Source organism: Siniperca chuatsi, linkage group LG4 (assembly GCF_020085105.1).
Source record: "Siniperca chuatsi isolate FFG_IHB_CAS linkage group LG4, ASM2008510v1, whole genome shotgun sequence".
NCBI lineage: Eukaryota > Metazoa > Chordata > Actinopteri > Centrarchiformes > Sinipercidae > Siniperca > Siniperca chuatsi.
Genome location: NC_058045.1, coordinates 21,973,024 through 21,992,832, shown reverse-complemented (window position 1 = coordinate 21,992,832; position 19,809 = coordinate 21,973,024). Strand labels below are relative to the sequence as shown.

General features: G+C 39.6%; 1 long non-coding RNA gene across 1 annotated transcript in view; it reads left to right on the top strand.

Moving 5' to 3' along the window:
- Positions 1 to 19,555, top strand: part of LOC122875272 — a 39,265-nt gene extending 19,710 nt beyond the window's left edge. The window contains exon 3 of the long non-coding RNA XR_006377779.1: positions 18,196 to 19,555. This is a non-coding gene — a long non-coding RNA (uncharacterized LOC122875272). The remainder of the gene's footprint in view (positions 1 to 18,195) is intronic.
- The last annotated feature ends 254 nt before the right edge of the window (positions 19,556 to 19,809 follow it).

Sequence of the window (19,809 nt, the reverse complement as noted above, 5' to 3'; positions counted from 1 at the left end):
CTGACTTGAATTTAAGGTGTACTCCTTAGTTGACTGTAGTTGAGGGAGCATGCATGACATGAAAGCTGTACCAATTTCAACCACATTTTATGTGACTGGAGACTAGTAGAATTTAATAGTTATACTCCCTCTAGTTCACATAACTTTGTGTTCCAGTTCTGCGTAATCAATGGTAACCACTCTCCTAACACTCTGTGACCAGTGTAACTTGTAACTTTTCCACTTTTAAATTCTTGCAACATTGCTTCAACCAGGCTCCCCCTCCTCTAAAAGAAATGGTTTTGAAAGAGTAGACATCAAAACTATGACAGTTGACAAAGGATCTAAGGATTACATCTTGTCATGGCAACATTCTGAATTCTGATGGACAAATTTGAATACATCTGAATGTAACACAGTATCCAAAATGCAGCCTTTTGCTGTTCACAAAAGACTTGAGGCAAATGAGAGCAGCACTTTATTAGACAGTAATAGTCAATGCTGATTGCTAAGTATCTGATTTTATTATAGCAGTTAGGGCATATGGCTTTCATAAACCCCTGTTGTGCACTAAATGTGAGTTCCTTTCTTTATTCCTAATTACTCATCTAAACAGAATTGTTGATAGAAACATTATGCATGGTGTTTTTTCTTTGATTAAGCTATTACTAAATAATGTCAGACATGCCTCAGTGTATATTACTGCAATTTGCCTGAAGTGCAGAAGTTGCTTTGTAAGCCCTCCTCTGTTGAGACTGGCCTTTGAAAACTGTCCATTGTTCAGTCTGTGCATCCACACCAAAAAATGTTGATTATACTCCCTCAACTTATGTTGAAATATATTCTTTCACTAGCTGACACTGCTCCTGGCTCTCAGAGCTCATTCTTAGTAATTACAGCTGTTAATCTAAAGCTGCTTTTCACATCTTGTATCTATTTTAGATTGAATAGTACAGCAGTTCTATGTTAACAGGTGCAGCTTTTATGCTGTGGGTGGCTGATAGGAGAGCTGATTAATGATAGACAACTCATGAAAATTCATACATGTTGCTTGAATGTCTTTGGTCTATTTGAAATGACGATATGCACTATGTCATTGTTGTTTGGACAAGATTTGCCATGTTATCTCACACATTTATACATACAGTTTTGCTTATGCGGGTGGTGTATTTGCATTGTGATAAATGTGACACAAACGACAGCTGTGCCGCTGACTCAAGTTTATCTTGTTGTTGTAGCAGAGTGACAAGGCCTCCCAATATAATAACAAACAAAATATTTTATCACCTACTTATATTACAAGGGAGTATGTTACACAGAAAACTGAGCAATGTAGTTCCATTCTACTACAGTAACTGTACACCAAAAACATTGGACATAGTTGTCCATACGCAGACATGTTAAAGGGCCATTCCATCCCTGATACCCCTTATGATGTCATCAGGGTTATTTCCAGCTTGGGTTTGGAGACTACAAAATTATAAAAGAACACCCATGTTACAAACTAAGGGCTTGGAGTTCGAAAGACCTGTGAATAAACCAGGCAGGAATGTAACAAAAATGCTCTATCGAGTTGGATCATGGGAATTGTAGGAACCAGCTTTTGGAGCTTGACCCGTACAAGGGATTAAAAATATGAATATCTTAGGCCATCAAATTGGTGGAAATGCAATACTAAATTGGTGGAGTTCCCCTGTAAAGGTCCAGTGTGTAGGATTTAGTGGCGTCTAGCGATGGAATTGCAGATTGCAACCATTTGAATACCACTCGCTCCAAACGTGTAGAAGGAACTACGGTGGGCGCGAAAAACGCGAAGGGCCCTATCTAGAGCCGGTGTCTGGTTTGTCTGTTCTGGGCTACTGTAGAAACATGGTGGTGTAACATGGCAACCTCCGTGGAAGGAGACTCGCTCCCTATGTAGATAAAAACAGCTCATTCTAAGGTAATGAAAACACAACAATTCTTATTTTCAGGTGATTATACACTAATGAAAACATACTTATAAATATTATATTCCATTTCTGCCAATAGCTCCTCCTAAATGTTACACACTGAACCTTTTAATAAGGCACTAATTTCATTCAGCGGTAACACAATATGGGGTAAGCATAGGTGAAGATATTGGATGGGTATCAGTCTATTGTTGAATGTAGTGTGGCTCTAACTTGTTGGGTCAGAACAGTTTGATGACTTCCATTATCTTTTCAGTATCTCTTGTGTATTTTTACATTCATCATACATATAGCCTACATGCCTTGTGGTAATATGTCATTAAATGTCTGATATTTGTTGTTGGTGTGTGTGTGTGTGTGTTATTGCGTCTATTGTACATAGTAATGTGGAAGTATGATGGAAAGAAGAGAACATTTCTTAGCTTATCTGTGTACATGGCAGATAAGGGATAGTCACACTTGTAATGGTAACATTATTTGTACAGCATAGACTCAGGTAGCTTCTGTTATCACTGTCAGGGCAGAGCATCACATAGCACCCAGAGAGCCCAGGGGTTTATCGAGGCAGGCTTACCCACGGCGTTTGCGTCAGGGTTGAATTCCAAAGCAGTGTCATCCCTGTCTGCCTGTGTTTGGATGGATAGTCTCTGCAGCAGTAACAGCTGGCACTGGGCCTCAGAACGAAGGACTCTCCTCCTCGTCTTCCCTTTTGTATTCCTCTCGCCTCTCTCAGGGCTGAAGACTAATGGAAAGAAAAGGAAGGGAAGGGAGTGATGGAAAAGCCCAGAGACACTAGCAGGGTTGGCAGGGAGACGAAAGGGAAGAGAGACAAGTGGTTGGTTCATGCTTTTTATGAGGCTAAAAATGAAGGAGCACCGTACAAATGCAGACATGCCATCTGTGTACTTTAGTAAACTAGCAAAGCTACATTGGTCTCCTAGATGTAACGGTGCTAGTACTTCTGCAGTACAAGTACCTACTTATACTGCAGAACAAGTACCTACTTGTACTGCAGAAGAAGATAATCAGTGAACACAATTTGCTAAAATTTGCTAAACTCTTTACAGCAAAGGGAAGACGTAGTAAAGCTTGTTAATCCATTCTTTCTGTATTCTTTCACCTCTGTTTAGTTTTTACAGATTGTGATTTGAACAATGCAATATGCAAATATAAAAATGATTATGAGAATCAAATGAATGACTTTTGACATTTGCAAGCCTGCCTCCTGCCAAAATATGAAATTATCAGTTTCTTTAATGTGTGAGTCTGTTGACCTCCAGCAGCTCTGTTCACAATGTCTGGCTGGAGAAATATTAGATAATGAAGAGAAACCAGCACATCTGTGCGGTAAAAAGATAGCAAATGTAATTTTATATAATCAATTACTGAAATGTCTCAATTGTAACATTTTTAATAAAAACTCATAAAACCCACAGTCAGTGTGATCAATTAGATAACAGTGTAATAGCTCTCACAACCAGCATCGGTCAGCTGGCAGAAAACATCCTAGCAGACTAGCTCGCGGTTGACTTTGTGTGAGAGAGAAAGTGTTGGCATGACGTGTGTGAGAGTAGGGTGCTAATATGATTTAAAAAGCATGATAAAAACGATGAATGGATCCATCACGCTAGCATGGATCCATCCCAAACTATGGGGGGGAAGGGAAGAAAGGAAGGATAAGGAGGTTAATTTATGTTCTCTACAGAAGCATGCTCTACAAAAGTAACCCATCTTAAAATCATGCAATGTATGATGCTCCCATTTTTTAGGGGGTATTATATAAAGCCTTTCCACGTGGGGAGTCTGTAGAATAAATGACAATTGAAAGAGAGGTTATGGGAAGACAGAAAGGGGTGAAAGTGTGCAAAGTAGGGGGAGATGATTAAAGGTGGATGAAGAAAAACAAGAGGGAGGAAAAATCGAGCAAGGAGATGAAAGTGGGAGACAGAGGTGATTGTTTTTGGTGATAGGCCACTTCACTGCTACCTTTTATTCAGCTGTCAGGGAAGAAATATTGTAAGTGCTCTTTAAGTGCACCCATTTTTTCCAGTGATTGGACAAATGCGATGCTATCTAATTCAGATACAGGGTGTAACAACTCATAAATCCAAAAAAAGAAAGTTGAGTGAACAACTGAAGAGAGAAAGCCATGTCCTTTTACCTCAAAGTAATGACTTGTTGGTCAAGTATATATCTGTGCTATCAGATTTAAGACCGTAAAGAAGCACTGAAAGGGAGGAGGGAAGGGTAAAAATGAATCAAAGGACAAATACTTAGGGGAGGACGAGGGTGAGAAAGAGGAGAGGCAGCCAGACAAATTATAGTTACATGGAAACTTTTAAGATGGTGACGAGAGTCACCAATGATAAGTAAAAGTAAAAATAGTAAGTTTTTTAGTATTAAAGGAATGCAAGAATCTAATTTAGTATTTCCGTAGGCTAACACAGTGCTGATAGTCCACAAATCACATATTTTTTTGTTTTACTCAATCTGTTTTTAAGGACTTGGTACATCAGTATTGTTTCATGAATTTATTCAAATGCATAACTATTATCCCATTAAAAGTAATTAACAAGTAACAGGATTTCTATTCATTTGCTGAACTCTCTGCCACATTTCTCTGCTTCTCTTCAATTTGTTTCATTACCCGGTTCTGCCTTACACTCCCACTATTCAAGGGTTGGGGTTGCTTTACAATGAGAGCACACAGGCTTTCATTACCCAGTTAGCTGGTGAACTCTGCTTAATGCCAAAAGTTGAAGTAAGGTTGCAGTGCAGAATGGTGCTGTCAGAAAATGGACACCAACCTTTTGACCACTGTATGCACAACGTGCTGCAAGAAACAGGGATAATGCATTTTTTATTCATCCCTGACTGTAGGCATCACTGTATGTTTATTAACAAACCTCACATTTTAGCAGCATTGCTCGGCACTACAACAGAATCCTGCCACCAGTTTCGTGCTAATGCACTTTTTAACGATTGATGGCAGTAATGTGCGAAGTGTAGCAATGTGGCAACATCGACAACAAAGAAGACTGCTGGCTAGCAAACATGGATGTAAATGTAAAGATAACTTTTGTTTGTTTACAAGAAAACTGCAGATTACCTTTAAATGTACCGATTAATGCTGCATTTCCAGCTCCTGCTAGGCTAGTCAATTTAAGCTTGTTAGCTTTGTGTGAAATTTTTTGATATTCACCTGTGGCTTTGCCCATTTTTTAAAAATGACCATTTGCCTGCCTGCATACCCTAATCCTGTGGTTTGTCTAGTGCTTAGTTAGTGTTTTGTGTTTGGATTTTAGGTTCTCTGTTTTCTTTCAGTAAGGTAATTACTGTTTCCTCTGCCATTTCCCTGTGTTGTTTGTAGTGAGCACGGTGTTTAGACCTTTTATTGCCCACTCTGTTTCCTTTCCTGTGTAGAGATGCCCCATTATCTCTGTTGCTTTTAGCCCCTCACTCATTATTATTTTAATAATAGTGTAACGTTACTGCATAATATTTACCTGAGCAATACAAACTAATGAACTGATGAAAAATAAAGAAAAGACCATTAGTGGCTGGTTTGGCTCATTAGGTGAATTTGTTGTTCATGGTGTATTGTTACCTTTGATGAGGCAACCATTTATAACACCCCAACTGCAAACAGCAGGATACTCAGACACACAAATAAATTAAACCACCACAGTGGGCTTAGGGCTGGTGTCCGTTCACAGAGAGGACTGGCTCAAGTCGGGTTTGAGATGGTCAGGTTTATCTGAAACACTGTGAATTCAGCAGGGCCTAATCACATCTGTGGTGTGAGAGGGTCAGCCAGTGAAATTCCAGTGGTGCAGTATGTGGGTTATATGTGTTTGAGGTACTGTAAAATTAGAGTGAGATCAGGCCTGACGCAAAACACTTTATTCACTTTATGGTGCCCTCAAAATTCCACAGTAGAACAAAAAAAGTAGTATGCATGGCATGTACACTACTTTCTACAAACAATCCCACGATGCAATGCTTCTCATTTTATAGATGTGAAAATGAACAGTTGAGCAACTCTACACTTTTCTGTGATGACTCAAAATGACGATGACAAATAAGTGTCCAAAATCTCAGTTTACTGCTCATTATAGAGTAATCGAGTGTAATCGAGTGTCTGTGATATAGTGAGGAGTGAATGAGGGAGTGATTTTGGACACAGCCTTTGACATATTATCATCTTATAAAGTTTATGTGACAAATGTGCTAGCAAGCAGTTGCCTATTTACACATCCAGCAGACACGTTAGCAGCATTATCCTTCATTTGGAGTCAAGCTTCCAGCCATTTGACATATGACTACAAACCCATTATTCACTCTCCTTCTATCTCTGTTTTGGTCTCCACCAATACTAACCCCTTTAGCTGTGAAATGCTCCACAATGTCTGGTGCTGAGCAAGTAGCTTACAGTGTACAGCCCCACTTCAAAAAACCTGAACTATCCCTTTAAAACTGCTCAGAACAATTCATGGTTTGGCTCAGAAGTTGGTCTCTTGCCAGTAGAAAAAAACATATTAGTGACCTCTTTGGCACCTCCTAGCAGCACAGTGTTCATCATCACTCTCAGTCTCTTCAATAGTTAGATCACACATTTATTCTCACTTGCTCTTCTTTCCCTGCCTGTCTCACAAAATTATGGATAAAGCACGCTTCTATGACACACAAACAAACTCACACAATATTAGAGACACATACACACAGTCACACATTAGCCTACTCATTTGAATTCCTCCAGCAGAAAGATATCTATCTGATGTGTTTAATTGGCCACTGGGGAACTATTGGACGAACCAGTTTTACTCTGTCTCTCTCTCTTTATGCATTTAGAGTCTCTGTCTGTTTTTGTTTCATACTGTTTCTCTCTCGGCCTCTCAGAGCGCCCCCACATCTAGCATTCAGTCTGCCCCCTTTCCCTCTGTTTGACTGCTGATTAAACCCCAAACTTGCTGAAAACAAAGATTCTTAATTCTTAACGCACCACTGACAATACTCTCATGTACAGCTAGGCAGAATACAATGAATTTCAATCACTTCATTTAAAATAGGTTGAAATTAATTTCCTGGGGGGATTTCTCTTTGACTTCCCCATTTAAATATGTCACTTATAATATTATTGGAACTATTGGAATATTTTAACTGCAAGATGATTTTTGATGACATCCATTGACACATGAATTAGACAGATTAGACTGCTATTGTTTTAAGATTGTTTCATTTTAGATAAATTGAATTGAATTTGTCTCTATAATATACAAGCAGATGCATCTTTTAATAGAGGTCAGGGTTGCTCTTAGGAATTTTAAAGGGTTTCATGGCTTTGCTCAACAACGCTTGGGCACTGTACATACAAAACTAACCACTTGCGTGCCTGTGGGGGTGACATGCCCTGTTTGTGATGCTAAGGATGGTTCCAGAAACCTTATGGATAATATAAAGCAAATAATACCTGTCAGTCAAGTAATAACAATAATTAATTAAAGCTGCAAGCAGTGTAGAACGGGCCCTCGCCTCCACGTGCGCCTCAGGGGGAGCGACAGTCGCGGTCTTGTGACCGGGGGTCGGCTGACACTGCTCTGAATGTTCACGACCATCAGGCACTGCGCGAAGGAGTTAAATATCACCTCCTGCATCCACTATGTGGCGGTGGAGAACACGCAATTTCATTGACAATGTTGTTACTTTATGTCCTCACCATTTTTCAATTTCCTATGCTGGGAACATGCTGCTCCTATGAACCTTTTACATTATTCCTCAATATGCAAATTCCCATATGGCGTGATTATCTCTGTGACTCTTTGTCAGTTACTGAGACTTCTGGGAAAAGTGGTGCCGTCATCTCCAGTGCAAAAAGTTTCCAACTAGTTTGTCAACCTCTAAAAACCCGAGCTAAGCAACCCTACCAAACTGTATAATAAATTCTAATTAGCAAGTATCCCCCAGTCAGTGATGTTGCTAGGTACGCGTCCTGTGTCTCTGACGCATTAAAATCCGAAAGGACACAGTAAACTCACTATTGACACATCCAGGGGATGCACCCTATTTTTTCCCCTGATAATGCTACATTATGAACAACAAATCTGTGTTGTAAACATAGAAATAAACAAAAGAAACCGGACACCATTTTCTACCATCTGCAGACAAGATTCCGTGTTCATAGTCTCAATCATCGCGACATGCTACTTTCGCTGCAACAAGACCAATCCTCGATGCACAGATTTAATTTCAGCAATCAAGGGTGCAAACTCGGTATTGGTAAATAAACTCACGTGGCCACTGTCATGAATAATCAACTCTGATAGCTGCTGTATTCACTCATGTCGAAGATGGCCGATGATGCTTTACTGTCCAGGGGTCATGGCGTGTTAATGCTATAGAAATAAAACAAACAAACCTTGGTGTCAAAAAAAATATTTTCACTGGCCAACGGCCGTCATTTTCTTACCGTCTGTGCATATATCTTGTGCAAGACGAGATCCCGTTTTTTTTACCTGAATAATCAGTGAAAGGAAAACGTTTTAAAATGCTAAACAAAAAGATCAAACATATTGCTGGCCAAAAAACTATTGCAGGTATATTTTCTGCTTCTAAATATATCTCTGATTTTATTTGTTTAATTTTCAGATACATTTTCAACATACATAAATATAACCATAATTAGAACCATATAACATCAAACATGAGTTTAACACTACAGTTTGTCAAAAGACCTCAAATTATATTGGGGACCCACTTAATTTACCTGGGACCCACTCAAATGACCACCTGTGGGTCCCGGGGACTCAGTACATTAAAAACCTATCAACATCACTGCCAAGTAGTTTCCAAAGATTCAGAATGTGTCAAGATGTATTTCAGGGAATGTGCTTAAAATGATGCAAAGGACATCCAGAATATTTATGTAAACCATTAAATCTAATGTAATAGTGTAGCCATAAAAATTGTGAAAGTGCATATTGTCATACAATGTGGGAAAAAAACTCTAAAAGCTACTTTAAGAGGATAATCAGGGTTCAAGGGGTTTCTAGACAATTACATGAAGTTGAATCAACACCTCTCTGAAACAGTTTCAACAAAAACTGAACATTATGACCTTCATGAAGGTGTATATGACAAATATAACATATGACATATATGACAAAACTCTCATTATTGTCTAAGTATTGGGCATCCAGTCTTACAGTAGTACAGTGTTCTTTTTTTTTTAGGTCAGGAGAATTTATTCTCAAGTGATCTTTTGCCATTGGACCCAGGCTCTCCTAATTATAGTCATGCTGACAGTACTAAACTAAGAAATTGCACTCAGCAATTGCAGGGCTTCAAATTATTCAAAATGCTGCTACCAGGTTCTTGGCAAAGACAAAAATGAGAGACCACATAACACCCATCTTATTTGACTTATACTGACTTCTTGTGTCAGCTATAATTTATTTGACAGCGCTTTGAATTATCTGTAAAGATTTGAATGGATTAGTTCCTTCAAAGATTTCTGCCTGCCTGTGATTTTACACTTCAGCTCTCCCTCTAATTGTACCCCACGCATCCATCTCTCTTTTAGGTATTAAGGCACAAAACTAACTGGGGATCATGGGGGGTAGACATAGTTTACACTTTAAGCAGGACATTAAAGACTTACAGTGCCTCCCTTCTTATCTTACTTGAATTGCCATTGTTATTTATTTAAAATTCCGTTTGTGGGTTTTCACCTTTTTAATGTACAGTTGTATTTGTATTTATTGTTGCCATTTGATAAAGCACTTTTTGTATTAGCTTGCATAGCTGTTGGGAAGGTAAAAAATATTAACATCTTAAAATAAGGTTTAGGGTTTGGTTTTGAGAGCTGATGGAATTGATTTCAGATGTGTCACTTCATCAGAGTCTAAGTGAATACACTGAAGAATGTCACCACGCTGGCTTGGAAACATTATGATTAAGTCAGAATAAATCATCGTTCTTTAATGAAAATATTTTACCTACAGAACACAACATCAAGAAGGAGGAATGTGAAATGTGAAATTTTATAATGAAGCTGATTTTGCCAATTAAATTTGATGGACTAGATTTTTACAGTAATTTTGTGTAATCAGAGTGGTTGTGTGACACAATTAACTGAAGGCAGGAATGAAAGAATAATCTCTTTCCATAGGATACAGATAGTGGGTTTCCATGGCTACAGCCCAGTTGCAGAGCAAGGTTTTCTGCTTGCAGTTTATAAATGGAGACACTTGAATTCAGTGATAAATAACCCATTATCTTCTTTTCAAATTGGCTGCTCTTTGACTGAGACTGGGATTATTTTCTCATCTTGCGATATTTCATTTCCTGTCTTCACTGTGTCGCTCGTGGTTGGTCATGACTTTCTCCCTGTGTTTCAGATACATCAGCAGAGAAGCAGAGAAATAAGATCCAAGTTGTTGCTGAAGGTGTTTCTTTAAGTGGTTTTCTTTAAGACAAATCCAGAAAGGTCTTCTGGTCAAGACTCGAATGTAGTCATGTTTTCAGACAGGAGACTTTGCCAACTTCCTGGGCAGTGATTGTGACTGTGAGTAAAGCTCAGAGGTTATCAGCTGTGCACCTCCCACTTGAAATACCCCACAACACCATAATACTTTAAAAAGAAGTAAAGTGTGATGTTACCGGAGGTCAAACATCTCCATGTTGTAATTAATCTCTAACGTGTCACAAAATATTTTCTTTTTCTCTGGTATGTTTGCATTTTTTGTTTTGTAATGCCTTATGCATTTTATCATCGTGTTGCATAAATTATGGTTTATGCAAATGTTCGTGAATGAAAGGAAAAATAGTCATATCAGACGATATAGAAACTAAAGGCACAGCAACATTTAAAACTTTTAATTTCCCAGCAAAATCAATTCATTCAAATGGAATTGCTGCGATCAGTGGATTCGCCACACAGAGTTTTTGCATCAAATTCAGCCTTGGTGAACTTGTTTTTTTCCCCCTTTTAAAGTAACTCTTCATTGAATTAAATGAATTTTGTCCGGAGAACAAAATGCCAGGGGGGAGTACACGGCACAGCACAGAGAAAATAGAGGGAAGCTTGGGGAGATATTGTGATTGACTAGAGCCAGCATGTTCCCGGATGGCTAGCATGTTCGCGGTTAGCTTGCCAGCTTCAGTAGTTAACTACCTAGTCCTGGGAGTAGTCCCTACATCCCTGAGTCACCAAGTTTTTAGAACCAAATGTTTTGCGAGGACATGTGGAAGAATTTTGTTGTGCCACTCACACAAAAAATACAGAAGACATTAAAGGAAGAGATATAGCCAGTGCAAATGACAGTTCCTTAACAAACATACAGAAGACCAAATTTACCAAAGAAAAATACTATTCATACAAGACCAAGGTCAAGCGTTTGTGTGTGTTGCGTTTAAATGGTTAAAGGCAATGAACCTGTAGTGGGGGAGACTTAGATGGTCTTAAAAACAAGTTTTTCCCTAGTACATTTGAATTTTTTTTCCTTTCTTTTTTTTTTAGTGCAGCAATATTTTGTCTTATCATTCAGGCTTAGTTTGTTGAAGCTGCAGGGCTTCTGTGTGCACCGTAATTGGAAGACAGAATAGAAGGGGGTGTTACATGACAAAAGCATCGGACAGCAGCAGATGTGGTTATCATCCTTGCACTGTTACTGATTTTAGCTACAGTAATGATGGACAAGGAGAGAGGACAGGTAAAGTTCAAACTGACAAAAAGTGTAGATAAAAGGAAACAAAAAGCAAGACGGTGGCAGACTGAGACTGTAGACTTTGCATAAGTGCAGGCAGGGCGAAGAAGAGAGGATTGCATAACAAAAATATAGATCACGTTATACTAAGACTGTCCATTGAAACCTACATCTATAATTTATGTTGATGTCAGTGATGGTGGCCTATGTGGCATGAAATTGCAGTGAAGCATTGCACTGTAACAACCAAAATGGCTGCATTTTATTGTTGCACCATCTGCAGCGGTGATTAAAATGGAAAGAGAGAAGGGGGGGGTGATCGAGGGAAACAGGGAAAAACAATGACAAATGAGACAATGAGGTTAAGAGAAAAAATTGGAAGAAAGCAAGGGGAGAAAAGTGATGGAAAATTATTAGAACCTGTATGAACCTTTTTTTTTTAAATCAATGAGATCAACTGCTATTAGCAGACGCTTCTATTGCGAGGATGGACGCCAGAGAGGGAGAGATGAAGACAGTGCTTGTGGTGGGGAAAATGTCACACAGACCGCTATGCACCTGTAATGTCAGCATCCATCTTTCATCGTCATAAATACACTTCAGTTATAGTCATGATTGGAGGAGATGGGGATGAATGAGGGGACTAGGAAATAATCAGAAACAAAGGGTAACTGTAGCAAATCAAGGAAAAAGTGGGTGTTGAGGGAGTACATTATGAGAGGGTGATTGGGAAAACTAATTGAAAATGGTCAGTACCACGATAACGGCTGCTAATAACATGTTTCTACCGCAGAATTTTGCTGATGCTTTATTTTAAACTGATAATGAGAGAAAAAGAGACGGGAGATAGAGAAAAATAAGACGCAGGTCGACTGAGAACAAGATATGACTCATCCAGGCAGGTTAATGGCAGGCTGGCAACAACGTGCTTAGTGACAGCAACAGTTAACGTGAGTAATTAAAGTAATGAAATATGGTAATTAAACCTGGAAGTCAGGTTTGGAGTCTGGAGTCACATAGATACAGTAGTATATAAATGCACCTAGACATAAGGCCTGGCTAAGGCAGCTAATTGTTTTGTTGGTTACAGAGCGTCTCCAGACAACAGGAACTAGTTAGTCAAGGTCATGTCAGTGCTAGTTGTATATGTTGGTCATTTCTTTCATTTCTTCTCAGTGTTTTTCAGCTATTCAGGGGATATTAATTAGTTTCTGCAGCTGTGTAATGAATGTACACCGTACCATTCTTTACCTGGTTATACCCATTCAGGGTCATGGAGGAGTGACAGAGCCTATCCCAGAATGCACCAGTGGAAACACCTGTCCATTACATGGCTAACTTACAGTACTGTAGATACACAATCACTCACACTCAGTTTCATTCCTGAAGAGTCAACAGCTCACTTTATTGGCATGACTTTGGGTACATTTTGTTGCCTAAATCTTACTGTAGTTGGCTGCTGTCTGGCTCTGCCAGTACTTAACAGCATTTCGCTGGTGGTTTTTGTTGGTTTACAGCCTCACGTACCATATATCTAATTAGGTTTATTCATACTGAAGACTTAAATCTTTAAAAATTGCTCACAAATATATATATATTCCTTTTTAAAAATGGCTACATTGTTTATTGGTTATTGGGATCCCCAAGGCAACAACTCCTCTACCAGGGGTCCATATTAAAATTAAATACATACTGTATGGTCAACAATGTTTGAACTGAAATATCTCAACAACTTTTTGATGGACATGAATGGTTCCCAGAGGATGAATCCTAATGACTTTGGTGATCCCCTGACTTTTCCTGTAGCGCCACCATTCAATGGTTTGCCATGAAATTTGCAGGATGAATTGTAATAACTTTCATGATCCCTTAACTTTTCATCTGGTGTTAATGTCAACTCAAATGTGTTCAAAATTTCAGTTTATAAAAAAATAGCATACAAAATCAGCCACAGCTGTACTTTTTATGCTAAGTAGTAAGTAGTATGTTAGCGTGCTGACAATAGCATTTAGCCTAAATACAGCCTTACAGAGCTACTAGTGTGGCTGTAGACTCTTAACAGGTGTTCAGACTGAAATCAGCCCTGTGTTTAAACAACGTAACGTAAGGGGCATTGGTGGGGTGTGTTGCTTCAAGTACCTGTGAGATATGAAATAATCCAGGAAGGCCAATTTGAGTAACAGATCTGTGAATTTGAAGGCTTCATGTTACAGAGTAATCTAGCAGGAAGTGCACTTTGTATTTGAGGCCAGTGAAGCGCTTTGCTGGATGACGTTGCAGCAAAAGCTGAGCCTGGTTCAACTTTCTGCCAGACGACCCTGCCTTTTTTGCTGGCACCCCCTGTGTTGGTGCCCCCAATGCACTGCCGGACTGGCCTAATTCAAATGAATGAGAGGGCTGTGTTTTGTCATGCAGGGCTAAAGTCGGTCTGAACATGGCCTTTGTCTTGTTTGACAACAATGAATCCCTTTGGGACAGAGAAATAATCTATGTCATGCTTTGGCAACACAGGCAATATGTGTTAGTAGGATCAATTCATATTTGTTTTGGTCTTTTCATAGGATTTGTTGATATTAAGAAAACTATAGAATATTACCAGACTTATCCTTTAAATGATGTAGGACATATTCACAATTTGTGGTTGCTACACCCCTCTATGAAAGGATTTTCATTATGTCACCAATTTGATAGCAAAAAACCCTCTTTATATTTATTTATCATCTTTTCATGGAAAGCAGACCTGGACCAGAACTGTCAGTTTCCCAGGGCAGGTTTTCACTGTCAATAATAATAATGCTGGTACTCACTCTTCTGCAGCAGTACACAGAAATGTGGAGCATAACTGCTAGTGCTAGGACTGTCTGCCATATACGTACACTGTGGAGCAAATGGCCTGGACTTTGGACCGATGTGTTCCTGAAAGCCCTGTGCATGGGTATAGATTTGTACTTGAATTAGTGATTGTTTTGTTCAATCATCCGACACCTTCACCTACAGAATGAAGAGAGGGGGTGAGACTGAGTAGACTGAGGGTGCCATAGACAACAGTACTCAGCAATAGGCAGAGTGAGAGAAAAGATTGAAATTTTCCGGCACCTGGTAAGAGCCATTGTTATAGAAAGGAGGCTGGCAGGAGGGTATTGGGTGATAATTGCTAGTTGTTAAAAATGTGACAGCATCAAACTTCCAGGAATATGACAGGACAATAGGTATGCCTAAAGCAGACAATGGAGAGGGCGAAGGTAGGGAATGTGGGGGAGGTGATTGACAGTTTAAATTGGTGAGCGCTTGCTGAAGTTGGACTGAAATCAATGCAAGAGAAATGTTCCCATTCAGAAGGCAGAGCAGTGTACAAAAACTGGACAGAATACAAAACGCAGAAGTTTACATGCTGAAAGCTGCTCCCAAGGTGTAGAAATATATTAACACCTAGACAGGTGATGTCTCTGGGCTGATCATGTTACATTTGAGCTGCAGCATCAATGCAATATACTGTAGATTAGCTGTTTTCTTGCATAGCAATGAGCCATGATCGCTGTGTAGAAACAAGCATTTGTTCAGTGAAAACCTGATGCGATGAATCATTTAACAGAAGATTTCATTGACAGCTGTGTAGACTCCAAAGGACATTATGGATAACAGTGGGAAATACAGTGGAAAATACTTACAGCTGTTCCCAACAACAGCTGCCATAGTCAGCAACTATCTGCATTTGTCCATCGCTTTCTCAAAAATGAAAAATGAATTCCATAAAGAATGCTTTCAGTTGCATTGGGAGCATTTCTTTTTAAAACCAAAGGGGCAGAGGGGAGCTTCATACTCAAATTAATTGTATCCCTTGGCTTCAATGACAAATAGAAGAAATGCTAACAAGCCATTATCTGAAAATCTGGGAATCTGAAAAATGAACAATGTGTAACTGGTGGGAAAACCAACCAGCTTAAGTTTATAATGTAAATCTGCAGCTTGTTAGGACCCAGAATACAGCTGTGGTAACGGCACATCATGTGTTTCTGTGTGGATCTGGCTGTTGTTTGTCACTGCACTTTTACACACAGAGGACATCCAGTGACAATGATAAAGTTATGAAAAACCACCAGGACCTTGGCTCCAGGTGTAAATGTGTTTGCAACTCTGTGTCATGGAACACATTATGTATACAGCAAATATAGAAATGCATCATAAAAAGACAGAAACATGTCAACTGGAAGAAAGCAAAGTCTCTCCCAGTTCTCTAGGATTGATTAGACGGGTCAAGGTTGGGGATTTGGTTTGTGTTACTGTAACAACACTGCATCGCTTGCTGCTTCCATGGTGATGCATCAAAAAAGAGTAGTGGAAAAAAATAGTTCATTGCTGGGTTTATTGGTAACAGGAAAGACAGACAGACTGTCTTCTTAATGTAATTTGTTCTCACATCCTCATCGGAGGAAGGGACAAGGAGCAGGACATTCAAGGTACAACGTACAAGGTAATTTATTTATCACTTTACAAGGTTGTTTAATGAAATGAAAGTTTGTAGTCCCTTCATGCTACACACATAGAACATAACAGATAATAAAATTCATATTAAAATAGGGTAACATATAAAATAAATAAAATATAACAATATATACATACATACATAGCCTTTTGAATTTGCATCTGATGGAATGTAAACAGCAGATAGAGATAGTGATGATAATATGGTTTTCATCTTCACATAAAAAGCTCCACATTTGTGAGACAGTGTCCGTCCACTTTGCCTACTTTTGAGCACCAAGCACCATCGATGTAAACACTCCTTTCATCTTGCCGGAGTCTTGTGCTCCTTCAGCTGGGAACACAGTCCGCCCGTCGAGTGCTTGATCCGGGATGTTGATGGAGCAGGTCTCTGTAAAGATATGGGCACAAAAGTCTCTGATTCCCGTTGCTTGGCCAGCCTGAGTCCCATTTCATCCAAACCGGACATTAGCCAGGAGCAGCCTTAAGTCCAAGCTGGGCCAACATGGCTCCTATGATCTGGCTCAAGGTCCTGTGCTCTTTAATCCAAACCCCGGCTTCCTTTTCCGATGACAGTAATGATGTATTACTATCACACGTAATGCGTGTTTCAGCAATAAAGCCAGAAAAAAAAAGATGAAAAGCAAGAAATATAGCTAGTGGAGTTTGAAGGAGCTACGGGCCGCAGCATCTGCACGCGCAAAATTTTCTGATCCAGTCGATTTGAACAATTTTGGCTAAGCCCTTTAAATCAAATCCAATCACACATCATTCAGTGATGTTCAGTAATAAAGCCAAAAAAAATAACAGATTAAAACAAAAATGTAGCAAAGTTTGAAGGAGCTACTGGCCACTGCATCTACATGCGCAACCGCAGTTGTGTACAATCCCAGTGCACAACTAAGTATTGATTGATTGAGAATGACACAGAGGGGATATTTACTAAGAACTTGTGGCATTTTTCCGCACTAAAAAGTACAATTTTCACTATTGATTATTCTGACGATTATTTTCTCAATTAATCAACTAATGATTGAGTCTATTAAATATCAGAAAATAGTGAAAAAATGTCCATCCAAATTTCCTAAAGCCTAAGATGATTTCAACAAATTGCTTGTTTTCTCCAACCAACACTCCAAAACCCCAAAAATAATCACAATACACCTCACAATTGAGAAGCTGAAATTTTTATTTTGGGGGGGCTGTTTCAGTGTGCAATGGTTAAATCAGCCAGTAATACCTATTAAGTAGGTCTGTTATATTATTTCTATCTGTTCACAGCAGTAATCTAGTCAAAGGAGTCTAAAAGTTTTACCAAAAATCCCCACATTGATTTTTTCACATCTTATTCAATCACTGACCTTTTTGTTGAGTTGATGACATTTGGCCTTCTTCTTATGGGATGAATACGCACTTCAGCAGCAGCAAACACTTTCTGTTGTGCTCCATTACTTTTACTTTAAACACCCCGGCATCAGATCTTAATAAGCAGGACGCATTAAGTCAGAAATAAGATCAACTTCAGCTAAGCTCATTTACATCTGTAGTGTTAATAAATACTACATTGAAAAATTGCAATGATGCTGTTTTGCCAACCGACTACAATTTGTAGTGGGCTTAGCAAATATCCCTCACGGATGCATGATCATCTCGTACAGCAGCAAAAAACACAGCAGCTTCCAGATCTGAGAGGAGTTTATATGGGAGATCTACAGTATTTATTTGCAAACAAACAGGACAGAGCAGAAGTTTGTTCCATGTTTGCCCTTATCCCTTGTGATGGACAGCCTGCAACACAAATGGAGCAAGAAGAGCAAGGGTGGAAAGAAGGAGAAATGTGTAAAAAAGAAAGAGAGAGAGAGAGGGAAAAATGGCTCCTGGAGATAAATAAAAAAACAGTTTGAGTTGAGCTGGGTTTGACCGAGGGGAGTGAAGAGGAAATGAGAACTAAAAAGAGGGAAAGAGGATCAAAGTGAAAAAGGAGAGGAGGATTATAGATGTCAATATGGTCAATGAGGCTAATGGCAGTAAATGACACACTGTCTTTTATCTCTTTCTCTCTCTCTCTGTCTCTACAGGTTTTCCACGGAACAGGAAGCCAAACTTCATGGCAGTCAGGAATCCCTGAACAACACACAAACACACACACACACATACATTTCATCATGAAGTAAAAAACTGGGAGTAATGGTTTGTGTCCAGGGGGTCCAGGTTACACAGAAACACACATACATCAAAACCAGTTGTTATAGCAGCAGTACAATGTAACTTGGATCAGTGTGTGTGTGTACAGGTGAGTTAAGCTGGTGTTTATGGGGCATCAGATGAACATGTGCAGGGCAGACAGCCGAAGGGCACTGTAGGAGTCCTACCCTTGGATTACAGTTTGGTAGATTAGAGCTAAGCAGCAGTCACCAGCCTCATGAAACATACGCTGCCAGCCAATAGGGCGTGCACGCATAAACACGCACACAGAGGCACAGCTATAGAACACAATTAAATTAGTGCAACTGGCAGATGATGTGCAACCCAAGCTTAACACCATACACACATTAAATCACAGGCACAAAGACGTGCACACACACACACACACACACACACACACTCACACTCAGGGCTGCAGGACAGATGCATGCCCCCGCTGCTTCCCGTTGTCCTCTCAAAGCCCAGCTGGAGAAAAGATGAGATTTGGGGCTGATTGGTTTTGTCTTTTTTTCCGTCGCACCCTCTGTGTATCACTCCATCCACCACTTTCGCCTTTCTTTGGTGCAGCTTCGTCCCTGGATGAACCATCATCATAAAAATCTTTCCATTGGAAGAACATCGGACAATCCGCTTGTGATGCTTTAATTACTTCTCCCAAAGTTATTTTTACTTTCGTGTTTTTTCATCTTTGTGGGCATAGAGTGGAGCAGTGACAGGACGTCTTTGTTGTTGGACTGTTTTGTGAAGTGTGGGTACTATATCAGTTAGACTTGGCAGAACCCCTCAACTGCAGTACTGACATCTAGAAGGGGACAGTGGTGAATGCTGTACTCTCATTGGAACAGTGTCATGAAATCTTCTGCCACTCTCTTAGTGTGTTGAATCTTTTTTCATTACATTAAGATTTCATCATCCACCACAAAGAATTAAAACTTTTTATCCCCAACATTTTAAACTTTGTGTCTGAGGAAAGTGTGGAGAGGGACGGCAACAGAGGAGTGCTTTAAACTTGACACAATTGCTATTCATCAAGAAGCTCCCAGCGCCTCAGTGAAACAGACAATGGACTGAAAGGGGTGAAAGAGGAATAGAGAGACCTTGAGACAGAGAGAGACTAGGCAAGATGAACCTTTAGAGAAAGGCAAATAGAGGAGTAACAAAACAGAAGAGAGAATACTGAGAACAGCAGATAATAAAGGAATCAAGCAGAGAAGGAGAAAAAAAGACCAAGAAAATATTTTTTTGGGGTCTAGGATGTCTAGAGACTTGATGGAACACCCTTCAGGCCAGACTTCCTCCCTTCTACCGCTCCTCCTCCCTCTCCTCCTCCTTCCTTTTTCCCTCCCTTTCTCCGCTGCTCTCAACTAGTCTGCCAGCTTTCTTTGGCTACGTCGCTTCAGTGCAACGAGAGAGACAGGAAAAGAAAGAAAGCAGAGCGCTGGAGCCGAGCTCAACATTCACACAGATGGCAGATAAAACGCAAAGGA